At 48.7% G+C, this 16,242-nt stretch overlaps 1 protein-coding gene across 2 annotated transcripts in view; it reads right to left on the reverse strand.

The window, feature by feature from the left end:
- The window catches only part of ZNRF3 (zinc and ring finger 3), a 168,265-nt gene that overhangs the window by 143,981 nt on the left and 8,042 nt on the right, over positions 1–16,242 (reverse strand). The window contains exon 1 of one of the 2 annotated variants that reach the window (XM_061141618.1): positions 336–528. The exons of the other annotated variant lie outside the window; for it this stretch is intronic. The gene's annotated coding sequence lies outside the window, so the exon portion shown is untranslated. Of the gene's footprint in view, positions 1–335; positions 529–16,242 lie in introns of those variants that run through there. 2 annotated transcript variants of the gene reach the window in all.

A 16,242-nucleotide genomic window follows, 5' to 3' on the forward strand; every position in this document is an offset into this window, starting at 1 on the left:
CAGGTAGTTCCCGGGACTTCCACCTGAGGTAAAAGCGAGCGCCCCGATCGCCTGAGGGGGCCTGCCTCAGCGTGGGCGCCCGGACCCGGGGTCTCCCCTCCCGCTCCCGGGACCCACGGGAGGCCGAGCCCCCACGTGCGCTTGCCAACCCCCCACGGCGGAGCCCTGGAGGCCGCGTCCCGCCCGCCCGCCCGCCCGCCTGAGAGGGATGCCGCCGGCCTCCTCACCGCCCCTCCCGCCCGCCCGCCCGCCAGCCCGCGGCGGGGTCGGCGGGCGCAGCCCCCGGAGCCATCTTGTGGCGGCGGCGGCGCGGGGCCCGGGCGGCGGGCAGCTACCTGCACGATTTCGCCCTCCGCGCTGAGCGTGGCCCCGGCCCGCGAGAAGCGGCCCGTGAGGCCAGTGGTGTAGGTGGTGTAGTCGCCGCTCGGGCTCGACTCGAACAGCACCACCTCCACGAACGCCGTCTCCTTGGCCCGCGCCGTGCCGGGCCCCGCGGCCGCGAGCAACAGCCCGAGCAGCAGCGGCAGCGGCGGCGGCGGCGGCAGGCGGCGGCCGCGGGGGCCGCGGGGGCGGCGGCGGAGGCGGCGGCGGCGGCGGCCCGGGGCCCCTGGGCGCCCGCCCGAGCGCGGCCTCATGGTCCTGCGGCGGGAGGGCGCGGAGGGCGGGCGCGGCCGGGCATAGTCGCGGGCCGGCGGAGGACCGAGCGCGGGCGGACGCCTCACAGCCCCATCGCGGCGGCGGCGGCGGCTTTGTGGGTCGCAGGCTCGGCTGGGCTCCCACGGCCGTCGCGCCGCGGCCCTTTCATCTGCTCCACGTGAGGGGTTATCCCCGCCCCGGCAACGTCGTGACCCGCTCTCCCCTCCCTCCCAGCTCTCGACCGCCGCGGCAGCCGGGGGGGCGGGGGAGCGGGTAGGCGGGGCGGGCGCGCCTGCGGCGGGGGTGGAGCCGGGCGGTGGGACACGCCCCCAACACAGCCCCGCCCCCTCGCCCGCTGTCTGCGCTCCTCCCCTTACTGTCGCCCCGCCCATCGCCTACCGTCTTGCCCCGCCCCTTCATCCTCGCTCCGCCCCCATGCTCTAGCCACGCCCCTTCTGTTGCGCTCCGCCCCCGCCGCGCCCCGCCTTCGGCGGCAGACATTTCTCCTCGCGGTTGCTGAAGTTCCGCGGGAGAGGAGACAGCATCCTGCTCCGGGGCGATGCGCGTCCTCTCTGGAGGTCCCGCGCCTCCTGGTCTCATGCAGAAGTCAGGTTCCTGTCCTTCCTTCCCGGCTCCCCGCGTCAATCCACAGTTCCTGAGAGCGGAGCCCCCGCACCCGGCTCTCAACCCCCACCCCCACCTCCAGGATCGAAAGGGAAAGGCTCTAGCGGTCTGGGGCAATTTGCTGCTGGGCTATTCCGGGGCGTGTCGGGTTCTTGCACGGGTGTCGCTTAGACAGTTGTGTGTGTACGGGAGGGAGGGGGCGGGGGTGAGAAAGCCATTAAGTCATTTGGACTTTGATAGAGATAATCTTTCTACAGCCCCAGAGGCTGTAACTGAAACATCCCCCTCGATGAAAGTTCTGAAACTTCGCTTCTCTTCTGAGCAGAAATCCAGAGGATTCCAACACCATCACACTTTGTGCACGGAGGATAGCTACCAAATTAACGTACCTAAGACATGAGCTCCAGGATTCAGGGGTTCCCAGTCACCCAGAAAAGAAACTTTGGATTTTCTTTGGAACATGCCTTTTTCTTCCTCTTCTATTCCTCTGAGAATCGAACCTTCCTTCGAAATCCAGATTCAATTCCCAGTTCCTCCGTGGAGTGTTCCCTCTCTGACCAGAATGGCTTTGTTCACATAGTTGCGAATATTTGATTGGGATGGGCTGCTGCTTCTACTTGCTACCACACCCAAAATATTAAAAAGAAAACTCATTGAGAATTGTCTTGGGTAAACAATTTACCAAGGTTACAATTTAAAGTAGGAAAAAAAAAAAAAAAAAACTTTCAAAATATGGAGTAGCAAATACACTTGAAAAAAAAACCCACAGGTCTGTGTTGCTGAATTTGGACCACCTGGAGCTACTGCTCAGGAGCGGAGCAGGTGGGAAAGCAGGGTTCTGAAGATGGTGGCATTTTAGTTTCTTCAGAACCAAGCCTCACTGGTGCTTACTGGACTGGGCAACATCAGGCCTGACAATGGTCTCCCTCCAATCCTTATCGGGGTGGTCAGTCACTGCAGCCCATCAGGTGATAAATGGATGAACAAAAGTGATATATCCATACAGTGGCATATTAGCCTTCAAGGGATGAAGTAGTGATGCATGCTACAAGATGGATGAACCTTGAAAGCAAGGTTTTCAGTGCTAAGTGAAAGAAGCTGGACACATAGGACCACGTGGTACATGATCCCATTTATATGAAATGCCGAGAATTGGCAAAATCTACAGAGATAGAAAATAGATTAGTAGTTACCAGGAACTAGGGGGTAGGTGAAAATGGGTAGCAATGTCTAATGGGTTTATTTTGGGGGTGATGAAAATGTTCTGAGATTAGATAATTTTGTGATGGTTGCACAACTCTGTAAATGTATTAAAAGCTACTGAATTGCACACTTTTTTTTTAATTGCATACTTTAAAAGGGTGAATTTAATGGTATGTGCAGTATATCTCAGTACAGTTGTAAGATAAATGTTACAAAATCATCAGTGGTTTTTTTCTTCAGGCAAACACACATATAACACACAGGATACTGTGTAAGACTGTTCTGTGTTCTTTGAAGTCTAAGTTCAAATCTCACACCCTCAGCAACACTTACTCAGGATACTCTGTTTAAAACAGCAGAGTGCCCCCGTCCCCCTCTCCCAACCTCCTTTGGTCTGCCCACCCCACCCCCACCCTTAGCACTTATCACCTCCTAACATACTAAATAATTTGCTGATTTATTTTTGTCTCTCCTTCATGCCCCATAAACACACATGCCAGAGAGCAAACTCTATAATGGCTAGGATCTTGTCTTATTCACTGACTTAGGCTGAGGCTGCCTGGCCCAGAGTCGGCACTCAATATAAATATTTCTTGCATGAATTAATGACTAAATGAATGAGTGATAAGCTCACTGTTGTGTATCCCTCTCATTTTGCAGATATGTGGGGCAGCTTGTTAACAGCTGTTTAGGAGCACTGGGCTTCATGGGACCAAAATAAATTCTGAACATGGAAAAGAGCAACAGTCATTCCCTCAGGGACTGTGATTAAGATCCCGTCAAGGATCAAAAAAGAAACCAGTTTAGATTTTTTTTTAAATCTGCTTTTAAAAAGGTGTGGTTAATAAGACACAGGTCAGCAACACAAAGGGTGTGTGTGTGTGTGTGTGTGTGTGTGTGCACGCACGTGCGTGCACCAGCTCACTTCAGTAGTGTCCAGCTCTGCAGCCCTATGGACTGTAGCCTGCCAGGGTCCTCTGTCCATGGGATTCTCCAGGCAAGAATACAGGAGTGGGTTGCCATTTCCTACTCCAGGGGATCTTCTTGACCCAGAGATCGAACCCTCATCTCTTGTGTCTCCTGCATTGGCAGTTGAGTTCTTTACCGCTAGCACCATCTGGGAAGTAACATGATTCATCTCTCAGCAGTAAACCTGTCTAGAAATGGAAGTGTTCAGTGAGTAATGAAACTTCACCAAAATCTGCCGGACAGTGAGGGGAGATAGAAAATAACTTCAAATAAGAAGGAAGACTTAAAGGCCTGGAACAAGGGCTGATAGGTGGGAACTGAAGCAATGCACATTCACTATCAAGACACATCCCAGTCACCCCGAGTATAACTTATCTTGGTCCTTTCTCTTGGACACAGCTCGGATGAAAGGAACGGAGCACGGCTGCATCAGCGTCAGCGAAAGCTGCCGGACCTTGAGCGAATCTCGCTAACGTAGGCCAGAAACCACACAAAGCTTCAGGAAGTTTTCTGCCATCAGTGTTCTATTGCCATGATCAAATAGTGAAGTTCACGGGTGTGAGATCAGTAAAACGTATGCTTTAGTACCTAAAGACACTGTTATCTGTGCTAAATCAAAATAGACATGGATATTCACAGCCATATTGTTCTTGATAACAAAAGACAGGAAATAGTCTATATGCCTAAAAGGGAATTCATTAAATAATTTTATGATACCTCTATATAATACATAATGAAACACATATAAATAGTCACTAAAAAGAATGCAATAAGGACTTCCCTGGTGGGCCAGTGGTTAACAATCTGCCTTGCAGTGCAGGGTTTGATCCCTGGTCAGGGAACTAAGATCCCAGAAACGAGTGGAACAGCTAAGCCTGCACCCTACAACTACCAAAGTCTGCAAGCTCCGGGGCCCATGAGCCACAACTAGGGAGCCTGTGCACCTCAGCTAAAGATCCTGCATGACACAACACGGACCCCACGTCCACAACTAAGACCCGCCTCAGCCAAAAGAATAAATAAGGCCTCAAGCAAAGCAGTGAAAAAGGAAAAAAAAAGAATGAAGCAGCACCCTATGAACTTACATAGACCGATCTCCAACATACACTGCTCAGTGAAAAGGATGTGCATGTGGTATTCTACAATGGAGGGGAGTGATGAGGAGGCAACAGATCTGTGAAGGCTTGCAAACATGAACTATGTGTGGAAGGAGCTATAAGAAATGAATGGTGTGGAGAAGGAAATGGCAACCCACTCCAGTATTCTTACCTGGAAAAGTCCATGGACAGAGGAGTCTGGCGGGCTGAAGTCCATGGGATTACATGACTGAGCATGTGTGCACGAGGGTGGAGAGAGATGGGTTGGTAGCAATAAAGTGGTAGAACTAAAAAAAAAGAAATGAATGGTGGCCAATGGGTGACTGGGAGGCAGGGAAAGGAGGGAGGTATATGGTTACCTGTATACCCTTCATATATATTGAATTTGTTCCCTTCACAAATATTGGAGCTTCCCAGGTGATGCTAGTGGTAAAGAACCCACCTGCCAACGTAAGAGACCTAAGAGACATGGGTTTAATCCCTGGGTCCTGAAGATCCCCTAAGGAAGGCAGGGCAACCCACTCCAGTATTCTTGCCTGGAGAGTCCTATGGACAGAGGAGCCTGGTGGGCTATAGTCCATGGGGTTGCAAAGAGTCAGACACGACTGACTCGACTTAACACAACACCACAAGCACCACAAAGGGAGAGTCAGAGAAGTCACACAGGATTACAACCAAGGCCGCTTTCCTTCACAAAGTAAACTTCAGAGTTTGAATTCCATCTTGTTTCTTTAAGGAGACTCAAACCGAAGACATGCTAGCGTTCTTCCACAGTCTTTATGTCTATTTCTGGAAACTTTTAATTTATTGTATTTAAAGATCATATAATTCTCTTGAAAGGTACAATAGATGTTACACAGACAAGTAGCGGCAGTTCTTTCAAAACTCTTAGAAGTGTCTCTTCTGCCTTTGAAGTGCACCATCAATCTCCATCTACTTTGAGCCTCGAGGCGGAAGGCCAGGCTGGCCCCGATTCATCAGTGGTTGAAACCCTGCTCCAACCCGTCCCTGATGTGCAGTGGCCACCCAACCAGGAGTCACAAACTCAAACAACGCTCCAGGGGCCAGGGAGGGAATGTGGCTGAGTGGGGTGGGCCAGGTGTGAGCAAAAATAACCAGCAAGGAAGAAGGGAATTGGGCTTCCCCGGGTGGCTCAGGCAGTGAAGAATCTGTCTGCAATGCGGGAGACCTGGGTTCGATCCCTGGGTCAGGAAGATCCCCTAGAGGAGGGCGTGGCAACCCACTCCAGTATTCTTGCCTGGAGAATCCCCATGGACAGAGGAGCCTGGCGGGCTGCAGTCCATGGGGTTGCAAAGAGTCGGACATGACTAAGCGACTAAGCACACAAGAAGGTAAACGGCAGAGGAGCCTCAAACAGGAACACCCTTCGGAGCGGTGGCCTGGGAACACACGGTAGGTCCAGGCCACTCCCGAGTATCATCGCTCTGGGGTACATGGGCCCAGGGTTCACAGATCTTCTGAGTTGTAAGAAAGAAGCAAAATTCCAAATGTGTCTGTAGTGTCTGCTGATTTTTAAATGTTTACAATAGATTTAAAATATTTATATTGCTGCATGGGGCCAAATAAATATACCTCCAGGTCCCAAAATAAATACATTTTTGGCCCAAAAGACAACGGAGAGAAGAGTGACAAAGCAAATGTTGATTGGATCAGGTTGTAAAACTATTGCTTCTCACGATTGAGATAGAGAAAGAAGAAGAAACGCAGTATCTGGGAAGTGAAAACGCTGAACTGTATGGTGATAGCTGAGCTTCCCTGGAGGCTCAGAACAGTAAAGAATCTGCCTGCAATACAGGAAACCGGGTTTGGATCCCTGGGTTGAGAAGATCCTCTGGAGGCAGGCATGGCAACTCACTCCAGTATTCTTGCCTGGAGAATCCCATGCACAGAGGAGCCTGACAGCTACAGTCCAAACAGTTGCAAAGAGCCAGACACAACTAAGTGACTAACACACACACCACACGCAGATAGCTGTATGTGTGGGCTGCACCTCTGACCACAGGGGAAGCTCTTTTCAGGATGCCATATCTAATTGAGGTGGAAATGTAATCACATACCTACTTGACCAAGAAAGACTAATAGTAGATAAGGGGGTCATTAGAGCATCGAAAGATAGATGAGTGTACTTATGGTTAGATAGTCTTTTTTTTTTTTTGTAAAACAAACATATATACTCCAGGAATGTACAGAAGAAACTGTTATCCAGACTTGCTTGAATAAAGGAAAAAATTTCAAGTCTGGAATGGGAGAGAGGCATATTGAATCCTTTTTCTTATGATAACAGAAATCCAACTCAAACTGCCTTAAGATTAAAAAAAAAAAAGTGGGGGGTAGGGGTTAATGATTCACACAACCACAAGGACAGATATAACTTTGATTTCAGACACAGCTGGGTCCAGGGGCTCAAAGGATGTTATCAGGTGCCTTCTCTCTCCTGCTCTCAGTCTGCTTTCTTCTATGACATCATTTTCCCTGGTTTCTACAGGAGCGGGTCCCTCTTCTCCAGGCTCACATTACCCACTTTGTCAATACTCCAAGTGGAGACAGAGCTTCTTTACTCTAAGTTCCAACACTAGTCATGGGTTGACTCTCATTGGCCACAGCTAGTTTATGTACACCTCAGTGAACCAATCGCTATGGCCAGGGAGGGTGGACTACATGGATCGACTAGGTCTGGCTCAAGGTGTTCTTCTCTGGACCTGGAGATGAGGGTCAGTCCCTTCCAACCACATCGACTGAGACTGGTTGACAACTGGAGGGGAAGGAATGCTGGGCAGGCAAGACTCACAAAAGCAAAACTAGATGCCATAGTCACCTCCTCCTTCCCCTGCTCCCTACATTGTGTGGACAGGTGTTTTCCTGGTACCCAAAGCAGAATGAAGGAGAGAAATGGTAGGGACCTAACAGAAGCAGAAGATATTAAGAAGAGGTGGCAAGAATACACAGAAGAACTATACAAAAAAGATCTTCACAACCCAGATAATCATGATGGTGTGATCACTCACCAAGAGCCAGACATCCTGGAATGTGAAGTCAAGTGGGCCTTAGGAAGCATCACTACTAAACAAAGCTAGTAGAGGTGATGGAATTCCAGTTGAGCTATTTCAAATCCTAAAAGATGATGCTGTGAAAGTGCTGCAATCAATATGTCAGCAAATTTGGAAAACTCAGCAGTGGCCACAGGACTGGAAAAGATCAGTTTTCATTCCAATCACAAAGAAAGACAATGCCAAAGAATCCTCCAAATTGTGCCAAAGCACAATTGCACTCATCTCACACACTAGTAAAGTAATGTTCAAAATCCTCCAAGCCAGGCTTCAGCAATATGTGAACCGTGAACTTCCAGATGTTCAACCTGGTTTTAGAAAAGGCAGAGGAACCAGAGATCAAATTGCCAACATCCACTGGATCATCAAAAAAGCAAGAGATTTCCAGAAAAACATCTGTTTCTGCTTTATTGACTATGCCAAAGCCTTTGACTGTATGGGTCACAATAAACTGTGGAAAATTCTGAAAGAGATGGGAATACCAGACTACCTGACCTGCCTCTTGAGAAACCTGTATGCAGGTCAGGAGGCAACAGTTAGAACTGGACATGGAACAACGGACTGGTTCCAAATAGGAAAAGGAGTACGTCAAGGGTGTATATTGTCACCCTGCTTATTTAACTTGTATACGGAGTACATCATGAGAAAAGCTGGGCTGGAAGAAGCACAAGCTGGAATCAAGATTGCTGGGAGAAATATCAATAACCTCAGATGTGCAGATGACACCACCCTTATGGCAGAAAGTGAAGAGGAACTAAAGAGCCTCTTGATGAAGGTAAAAGAGAGTGAAAAAGTTGGCTTAAGGCTCAACATTCAGAAAACTAAGATCATGGCATCCAGTCCCATCACTTCATGGCAAATAGATGGTGATACAGTGGGAACAGTGGCTGACTTTATTTTGGGGGGCTCCATAATCACTGCAGATGGTGATTGCAGCCATGAAATTAAAAGATGCTTACTCCTTGGAAGGAAAGTTATGACCAACCTAGACAGCATATTAAAAAGCAGAGACATTACTTTGTCAACAAAGTTCCGTCTAGTCAAGGCTATGGTTTTTCCAGTAGTCATGTATGGATATGAGAGTTGGACTATAAAGAAAGCTGAGCACCGAAGAATTGATGCTTTTGAACTGTGGTGTTGGAGAAGACTCTTGAGAGTCCCGTGGACTGCAAGGAGATCCAACCAGTCCATCCTGAAGGAGATCGGTCCTGGGTGTTTGTGGGAAGGACTGATGTTGAAGCTGAAGCTCCAATACTTGGGCCACCTGATGCGAAGAGCTGACTTATTTGAAAAGACCCTGATGCGGGGAAAGATTGAAGGCAGGAGGAGAAGGGGACAGAGGATGAGATGGCTGGATGGCATCACCGACTCAACAGACATGGGTTTGGGTGGACTCCAGGAGTTGGTGATGGACAGGGAGGCCTGGTGTGCTGCAGTTCATGGGGTTGCAAAGAGTCAGACACGACTGACCGACTGAACTGAACTGAACTGAACTGAAAGTAGATCCCTTTTAGAGTTTCCATCATATTGACAACATTCGTCCACTTCCTCCTACTATTTCCTTCTACTGGACCATTTAACTCCTTGAGGACAATGACTACACCTTTCACTTAGGCAGTGATTCCTGCCAAAATGCTTTATGTACAGTTGGCGCGTGATAAAGATTTGCTAAAATGAATGAATGGCTCTTCAGTCTATGCCAAAATCAAGTCCTGAGATTCAAATCATCCTTCCTGCCTCTCCTGCACGTTCCGCAGCCTCTCGGTCAGCATCCACCTGTAAGTTTCCAGCCAGCTACTTCCTTGGCCAGGTTGGCCTCCATCCACACTCAAAGCATTCATCATGGAGGGGTCTGGAAAGGTTGCTCACCCAGTTTTCTGATCACAAGACCTTGCAGTTGAAATTTCTGTCACAGGAACCTTTTGACTAGGCCGCCCGGCTTCTCATCTCCACTCACTTGAGACTGTGTTTGAACAAAAACACCCTCCCTTGCGGGCTTCCTGGTGGCTCACTCAGTGAAGAGTCCGCCTGCAATGCAGGAGACCCAAGTTCGATGCCTAGGTTGGGAAGATTCCCCTGGAGGAGGGCATGGCAACCCACTCCAGTATTCTTGCCTGGAGAATCGCACAGACAGAGGAGCCTGGTGGGCTACAGTCCATGGGGTCACAAAAGACCTGGACACAACTTGGTGACTAAACCATCATCACCACCCTCCCTTGTAATAGTTGGTTCCCTGGCTGAACTCAGGACCAGGAGCTACTGAACTCACAGGCAGTGTTGGATCTGGGAGGGCTGGGGAGGCTACTTCCTACCACACGAGATGATAACAGCATCTTCTGTTTGCTGAGCATCTGTTATGTGCCAGGCTTTCTGCCAAGGAATTTGCACGTGTTATCACCTTTGATCGCTCCATGGGAACCACAGCCTCCCCATGTAGCGGGGCCAGGCTGGTGGGGGGGTGCGGCGCGAGTGGTGTGCGTGCCTGAGGTCGCAGAGGTAATAAACGGTGAAGCCAGTACTGGACCCAACTCTGATGTCCTCACTCTTGCTCTTAACCCCCAAACAGAGGGAAGAATAAAATTAATATTCAATTAGAAATACAGTTGAGAGACATGTAATCCCAGAAAAACAGGGAGAAGAGGACAGTAGCTTCCCGAAGGCTTTGCTGGTCATGGCTCCTGTCTTTTAAGAGGCCCAGCTCTGTCCTTAGGCGCCTAAACATACCCTGAACCTGAATTCATTCCCCTGTTGGCTAGAACCAGTTCTGTTTGTTTCCCCACCACTGACAAGCTGTGTGGCCAGGCCAAGTTCACTGCCTCTCTGGGCTTGGGTCTCCTGGCCTGTGGGATATGGGCGGGCAATCATCGCCTGCCTCAGAGGGTGGGCGTGAGGATTCGATGAGACGCGATCGCTCGCGGAGGGCACTGTGATGGCACGTGGACACACGCCTGTGGCGGCCGTGAGCTCTGGTGCCCCATCTCTGAACCAATGGCCGGCTCTGACTGTCCGTGCCTCGGTCCGCACAGCACCCGCTCTGGGACTCCTTTGTGGAGAAGATGCTTGGCAAATGCTCACACCCGCCTGTGGGAACCTTGAGTGGCAGACTTCTGATAAGTGGGGCTTCTTCACGTCCAGGCGACCCTGGGGTGGCCGACACTCCTGTTTGTTTCTTCAGTGAGTTAATGATTTACGTCCAGTGTTTAGTTTTGTTTAAACAGACATGACCCTGTCGGTGCCCAAGGCTCTGTCTCCACCCAAGTGGCCCAGGGATCAAAGAAGCTCAGAGACACAGGAAGCCGCCCACTGCCCCGTCCTGGAACTGCCCTTTAGCCTGCGGGCATCCACCCCTGCACCGCTGCAGGGCTGGGGTTAGACCTTACCCATCCTGCTGTTAGTCACACGCTGCTTAGCCCTTAGTCTCTCGGTGAGACCTGTCTGCCGCTCTCCAGCCACTGCGGTGGCTCAGGCGTCCACTCCCTCACTGCCCGGGGATCCCTGGGTCTCCCTGGGATCCCTCCTGCCTCTCTCCTTTGTAGATGAGGTATCTCAAGGGGTCTGGAGTGGATTCATTCATTTTATTGGGAGTCAAGGGTCCTTCCACTGTGGCCCTGTCACTTCCACCCTCTCTGTGGTCATCGCCCCCCTTCCTAGACGTGAGGAAGTGGCCTTGCCTCCTGGTTGGGAGTTTCAGACAGGCCGCATCCAACCACCCACCTCTCCAGTACCCCAGTCTGGGCTCCCCATCCATCAGCCTCTCCGGCTCCCCCTAACTCCAGCTTCCCGTCCGTATGAATCTCCTAGGGCTGCCGGGACAAACTCCCACAAACTCAGGGGGCTCATCACAACAGAAATGCAGTCTCTCACAGTTCTGGAGGTCAGATGTCTGGCACTGATGTGTTCCCAAGGACCATGTGCCCTCCAAAGACTCTCGGGGAAGTATCCTTCCTCAGCTCACCAGGCTCTGGTGTTTGCCCGAGTTCCTTGGCTTGTGGCCACTTCACTCCAGCTCTGCCTGTTTTCACATGGCCTTCCTCTCTGTCTTTTCATCTTCTGTCTCTTAGGAGGAATCTGTCATTGGATTTAGGGTCCAGCAGGTAATCCTGGTGGCTCAGACAGTAAAGAAACTGCCTGCCATGCAGGAGACCAGGTTCGATCCCTGGATCTGGAAGATCCCCTGAAGAAGGGAATGGCTATCCAATCCAGTATTCTTACCTGGAGAATTCCATGGACAGAAGAGCCTGTGGGCCACAGTCCACGGAGGTGAAGAGAGTTGGACATGACTGAGCGACTGACCCTTTACTTCAGGTAATTCAGGATGATCTCATCTTGAGATCCTTAATTACACTCCCAAAGACCCTTTTTCCAAATAAGACCATACTTACAGATCCTGGGTAGATGTACTTTTGGGGGAGAGTACCATTCAACCTACTACAACTAGTATTAACTGAGACCAGAAGTATATGGACTCGCTAGGTAGTAAGAAAAAAAACCAGTGAATGCCCGAAGTAATAGAGAGCCTGGTCCATGTTCTGGAGCACAGAATGGTGAGAGGTGAGGGCAGGAATTTTGAGGCAGAGTTCGTGAACGACCTTGCAGGCTGAAACAAGGAATCTGGGGCCTCTTCTTGTGGCATGGAGAGTCGTGGAGGGTTTTCAGTAGGGGAATGACATTAGCTGATTGTCATTGATTATTGAACATCTGGTGAACAGACAATCTGTTATCCAGAGAGAAAAGAGGGGAGGAAATCCCTGTACCACCGCGTCCCCCCAAATCCATCTCAAGGAGATTAAATTGCTCAACTTGAAAAGCAAAACTTCAAAAGGCGAACGTTGTTTTGACTTTGGAGTAGGAAAAGATATCTTAAACAAGTCACACCATAAAGGAAAAGAGAGACAAATTAAACTTTAATCTTCTGTTCAACAAAAGACACTATTAAAAAAGGAAGACACGAACCACAGACGGGAAGATTTTCACAACACATCATCAACAAAGATCAGTATCGGGAAGACCTAAAGAGCATCTGTGAACAAACAGGATAAAGATGAGCATCCAATAAGGGCTTTCCTGGTGGTCCGGTGGAGAGACTCTGTGTTCTGCCGCAGGGGGCTCAGGTAGGTCAGGGAACAAAATTTCCTGATCAGGGAACAGAGTTCAACCACCCCTCAATCACATGCCTACATCCATATATCTGCAAAAAAAAAATCTTACTTATGTATACAAGGAGGTGAGTCCAAATGTTCAGAGAGCAATTGTTTGTAATAGCAAAAAAAAAAAAAACAACTGGGGGGAAAATGACTATGATGAGAAGAATGGATAGATGTTGTTCATTCACCATGAAGCAGCATAGAGCAGGGGAAGTGAATGAACTAAGCTACATGCCTCAACTTGGTTGTTTTATAAATGTTAAGTAAAAAAAGTAACGACACACTGCATGATTTCATTTAAATAAGTTGTACAAACATGCAGAACAGTACTACTTTTTGGTAGGGCATACATATAGATACAATATAAAGAAATCCAGAGGAATAATAGACATCAGGTTTGGGATAGGGTTCATGGTGTGGGAGAGATCGTAGAGGGGATACTGTTTTTGTGGGAGGTTTTATTTCTTGAGCCACTTACGTGTGGAATCTAAAAACTACAACAAACTAGTGAATATGGAAAAAAAGAAGCAGGCTCGCAGAAATAGAAAAAAAAAATCTAGAGGGGGAGGGGGGCAGGGAGGGGCAGTATATGGGCGGGGCAGGGAGACAGATACAAACTACTGGATGTAAGACAGATTATAAGGATGTGTGGTACAACAGGAGGAATATAGTCAATATTTTGTAATAAATGTAAATGGAAAGTAACCTTTGAATACTGTATACAAATTTTTTAAAGTACAAAGAAGAACAAAAAAAGATGATAAATATGTTCTCCGAAGGTCCCTGCAAAAATCCATATCATGTTCCCTTGGAGTCGTATGGTGTATTTGCCATTTGCAATGTATTTTCAGGTATGTGACCTGTCTGATTTGGCCTTCGTAATCTGAGATAGGTAAAGCAGGTCTAATAATCCCCATTGTATTGGTGGGGAGACTGAGGTTCTGAGACGCTTAGTCACTCGATTAACAAAGGGTAAGGCCAAGAACAGAACTCAGGTCTCCTGGCTTCTATTCCAGTAACACTAACAGGACACGCGGACTTGAACCCATTTTTAAATGGATGGTGGCTACATCGCACAATGGAGCCATCTTTCAGGAATGAAGCCCTAGTTCATTCCAGATTCCCTTAGAGGAACCTTCTCTTTGTGCCTAAACGCAGTCACACTGTGTGCACGCTCAGTCGTTTCAGTCGTGTCTGACTCTTTGCTACCCTATGGGGCCGTAGTCCGCCAGGCTCCTCTGTCCATGGGATTCTCCAGGCAAGAATACTGGAGTGGGTTGCCATGCCCTCCTCTAGGGGATTTTCCAGACCCAGGGATAAAACCTGCAGCTCCCGCATTGCAGGCGGATTCTTCACCACTGAGCCACCGGGGAAGCCCTACATTGTGTACCTGGATGTGAAAATTCCAAGCAAAGTTCTGAAGGTCAAGGGCAAAGTTGAGTGCATGCTCTCCTACCTCTTAATGGCTTTGGAGCATGCTGACCATTGGATGAGCTGGGCCTTCATCATAGGTCTCCTTGCATATGGCCCCTGGCTCTCCTTCTGTATGCACGGCCTCCATGGACCTTCCCATCACATGCTGGTCTCATTGGGATATCACAGCAAGATAGTGTTGCCAAACTGTTTTCTCTTCCAAACGAAATCTCAGTCTACATCTCAGTGCTCCTTCTTCTGGTGGTCCATTAGTCGTTCACAGGGCATTTGTCACCCACATGCCTTCCCTCCAACCACATGCAGGATTCGTGACAGACAGAAAAGCGATAGATCCAAGATTTATGGGCGATTTAGCCCTGTTCCCTTTCATGGAGGTCTGAGTCTCTAGCCAGCCTGGTAGAAGGTTCAGGTTTGGGGGCTTAAGGTTTCAGAAGAGGTTGGGGAACTAAAGCAGAGAGCAATCATCTGCCTGCATCAACCCCTACATCTAACAGCCCGAACTATAAAAGCAAAACGCGTTCCAATGTTCTGATCGCCCCCTAGTGCTAGAAACAAGAACAGCACCCTACGGGGTGGTTAATTTAATCAAAACCCTTCAAGTTCTAATAAAGACCCTAATCCTATTGGATTAGAGAGGAAGTTGAGGAAGGTAAGGTCTACAGAGGGAAAGGGAATCATCAAGACATACGGCAACTTCATGGTGAAGGCAGGACTAGAATCAGGTCCTAAACTTGGACTCCTGTATTCAGGACACATACCACAAAGTGATAATCTAAGAAATACTTTTCTCAATAAAAGCGATGACCCAATATAGTACATGTTATAAGACACAGACAAATTCATACACATTTTTTTCTTTTTTTAGAATGCAAATTATATGAAGGCAGAGACTTTGGCTGATGTACCCGAAGGATTAATTAGGGGTGATGACAACGATGGTGGCCTTACTACGTACTACGCTATGTGCGAGACTCTGAGCTTAGAAGCACTAGGCTGCTGTGACCACCACCTCATCTTCCTTCTTTCATTCACACCATGTAGGTGTAGAACTGCGTTGAGATACAGTGGAAAGATGTGGAGAGCTTTCTGCAGGCATTCAGAGGAGGAGGCAATTTCTGGGCGAAGGGAGCATTAGTGGAACCTTGTAGGTGACAGGAGGATGAGGAAGGGAACGTGGGGAGGGCATCTAGCCTGATGGAACAGGATTTATTTGCCTGCTTCTGGGACAGAAAGCCTGAAGTTGGTCTCTTGACTCTCTGTCAGCCTTCCCGAAATTGATCTACAGCTTCTGAAACCAAGAGCTAATGATGTATTCTTGGTGCTCCCTGAGCGGTCTCTGATAATTTGCCTTCTAAATCTCAAGTCCACAGGGAAGAGTCTACACAGCTTTTATTTAGAATCGAAATTGTTAACCTTCTGCCCTATCGTTCTGTTTCACTTTTGCTGAGCTATTTGAAAATACATTGTAGATGTGAAAACATTTTACTCCTATACACTTCAAAATATATCTCCTAAGGACAAGGACATTTTCTTACATAATCACAATATTATGTTTATGACCTTCCCCCCCCCCCCACGCTTAGCCAGGCTATTTTTCTTTTTTTTTTTTTTTTTGGCCACATAGCAAGTGGCATCTTAGTTCCAAAACCAAGGATCGAAACTGTGCCCCCTGCATTGGAAGCGTGGCGTCTTAACCACTGGATTGCCAGGGAAGTCCATGTTTATGATCACTTTGCTATTTGGTTATAATAATATAAACTTAAACACGATGGACATGAGTTTGAGTAAACTCCGGGAGTTGGTGATGGACAGGGAGGCCTGGTGTGCTGGGATTCAAAGAGTCGGACATGACTGAGGGAGTGAACTGAACTCAACTGACTGAAAATAAAGATATGTTGTGTCTCCAGATGATCTCTTTCCATGACAGCGTTACCAATAGGGTACATTATGCTGCAGTAGCAGCCCCCAAACCTCAGTGCCTTGCAACAGCGTTATCTTTATTACTATGTTATGCTACATACTCATTACATATTGGCTGGTGCTTTGCTCCATGGCACCTCCCTTCAA

Source organism: Dama dama, chromosome 5 (genome assembly GCF_033118175.1).
Source record: "Dama dama isolate Ldn47 chromosome 5, ASM3311817v1, whole genome shotgun sequence".
In the NCBI taxonomy this organism is placed as follows: Eukaryota; Metazoa; Chordata; class Mammalia; order Artiodactyla; family Cervidae; genus Dama; species Dama dama.